Raw genomic sequence first — 2,661 nt, forward strand, 5'->3', positions numbered from 1 at the left:
TTACAGAACTAGTAGGAAACAAAGCTGGAGTTTGAACTCAGATGTAGAGCCAAGCATCTTTCTAGAAGCAGGTTGGGAACAAGTGATAGCATTCTATGCCGAAATAAAAATGGGCCACTTTTGTATGTAGATAATTAGAGAATTTGTTGTTCAGTTGCTAAGTCGTGTCTGACTCTTTGCAACCCGATGGTCACCAGGCTTCCTTGTCCTTCACTATCTCCCAGAGTTTGCTCAAACTCATGTCCGTGGGTCAGTGATGCTATCTAACCATCTCAGCCTCTGCCGCCCCTTTCCTTCTGCCTTCAATATTTCCCAGCATCAGGGTCTTTTCCAATGAGTCAGCTCTTAATAAGAAGCTACTTATGTGGTCATGAACAACAAGCACAAGAAGATCTGAACAATTTAAAGGCAGCAGGAATCACCTGGGCAAATCACTGATGGGGAAAGTCTATGGAAAAATGCAGTTTGCACAGGTTGACATAGTCACACACTTTTGTGATATTTTGCTAAACAATGAACACAACCAAACCTACATATGTTTGCCCTAAAGGCAATAAACCATCTGATGAGACCACCATGACTAAGATGGAAGGGGTGAACCCCACAGGAAAGGGTGCAGAATGGTGATGAAGACCTTTCCTCTCCTTAAAAGAGTCCTAAAATATTAGGGAGAAGTCAGTCCAACTGATACTTTGATATTACAGACCAGACCAAGTCTATTTTTCTTATTGTACAAACCTTTCTTCCTTTTCTCCTTCTTCCTCCCCTTCCTTCTTGGTCTTTAGACAACAACAGCAAACATTGATGGACTTTTCTGACCAGCCCAAACATAACTCCAAATAATAAATATTGAAGCAATGGTGGCAAAGCCATTGCTTGGCTGGAAAAGAGCCATACTTCATCTCATACATCATTTACTAGTGTGCCAGGCAGCAATGCCACAAAGCCAGGAAAGATTTAGAAAGAGAAGAAGAGAGGGGAAAAACTCCAACACCATCACTCCTCCGTTATCTTGCAAAGTTTATTGATGCACAACAAAGAGGCCATTACTAATGCGCCCGTGACTGTTCTGATTTACACAAGTGAGCCAAATGGCGCTCAACAGTGTTTCAGTGGTGCTTTTTTTTTTTCTGCACAGAGTGAAAAGGTTTTTTGTCTTATGTGTGACATAGGCAAAATTATTTCAGTCCATAAATTTTTAAGAATTTCACATGTTTTGATTCTTTCCATGGTCAATCACCTTAGTTCCTCCAAAGTCCTAATCTTCAAGACGAGATGGCTCTTTCAAAGACACGTGTTGCTCAGTCTACGGCTGTCATGTCAGTCAGTCCAGAATTCTTTTAGTAGGACTTCTTTGATCTCCAGTGGAATATGGACACACTTTAAAATTTCTACCCATAATCTCTGGGATCCGATTTCCTCAAGCAATTTACTTTAGGACCATGTTTTGGGTCAGGAGATGGATCTGCCTAGTTTTGAATTTGACACCCTCCAAAAAGGTATTAAGTTCATATCATGCTCACTTCTAAAGCTGTCACACCCTGGAACAGTACAGATCATTGGGGTGTACCAGTACCTTTATTTATTTATTTTTCATCTGGCCTCATGGGGTCTTGGCTGTGGCATGTGGGATCTTTCGTTGTGGCACATGGACCCTCTAGTTGTGGCCTGCAGGCTTAGTTGCTCAGAGGCTCGTGGGATCTTAGTTCCCTGACCAGGGATTGAACCTGTGTCCCCTGCATTGCAAGCTGAACTCTTAACCACCAGGGAAGTCCTGCCAATACCTTTTTAAAATCCAGACACTGTGTTCTTAAGATAAAAGCCTAAAAAAAAGAAGTCATCTTTGTTTTGTGTCAACATTAAAATTAGATTACTAAAACAAATGTTGGTGTTGTTGTTTAGTCCCCAGGTCATGTGCGACTCTTTTGTGACCCCATGGATTGTAGCCCCCAGATTCCCCTGTCTGTGCGATTTTCTAGGCAAGAATAATGCGGCGGCAAGAGTACTGGAGTGGGTTGCCATTTCCCTCTCCAGGGGATCTTCCCGACCCAGTGGTCAAATCCACATCTCCTGCTCGCTTCTCTTGCATTACAAGTGAATTCTTTACTGCTGAGCCACTGGGGAAGCCTAAAACAATACAGCTGATAATTTAAATGCTTAAGATATGGAGGAAATGATCAGCTCTATAGTCCTGGAAGCAATCTTTATGTTTATCAATACACCCTCTCTAATGAGTCTGTTTTAGGTAAATTGTTCCTTTTTATCTGTATCAAAACTCATACTGAACAATGAATTCTGGGCTGCAAAAAATGATTTATTTTTGCACTTATCTGTAAGTCTTTGTCCACAAATTAAAAACAAACACAACTGCTGTCAATGGCATTTAGTATTGGTCGCGGGCTTCTTTGGAAATGTGATGATTTCTTTCTGTGACCCAAATCTGGGTTTTCTAGAGCCCACTTTGGAGTGGAAAGCAAATATCACACACATGGGCTGTGGATATCCGAGGTGGCCCCTGAGACCTGGGGCCTCCTTGGCAGAAAAATCATGGAAACTTACCAGCCAGCCTTGGCAGCCGCTGTCCATCCGAGAGTGATGACCAAGCTAGAGGAGGGAGACGCTGGAGATGCAGATGTGGGCTCATGGCTCCTCCTTCTCACC

At 42.6% G+C, this 2,661-nt stretch overlaps 1 non-coding gene across 1 annotated transcript; it reads right to left on the reverse strand.

The window, feature by feature from the left end:
* Positions 1-2,249: 2,249 nt before the first annotated feature.
* Positions 2,250-2,372, reverse strand: LOC122709766. The gene has a single exon (XR_006345728.1). It is a non-coding gene; the product is annotated as a small nucleolar RNA SNORA40 (small nucleolar RNA).
* Between the last annotated feature and the right edge of the window lie 289 nt (positions 2,373-2,661).

Source organism: Cervus elaphus, chromosome 15 (genome assembly GCF_910594005.1).
Source record: "Cervus elaphus chromosome 15, mCerEla1.1, whole genome shotgun sequence".
NCBI classification, from domain to species: domain Eukaryota; kingdom Metazoa; phylum Chordata; class Mammalia; order Artiodactyla; family Cervidae; genus Cervus; species Cervus elaphus.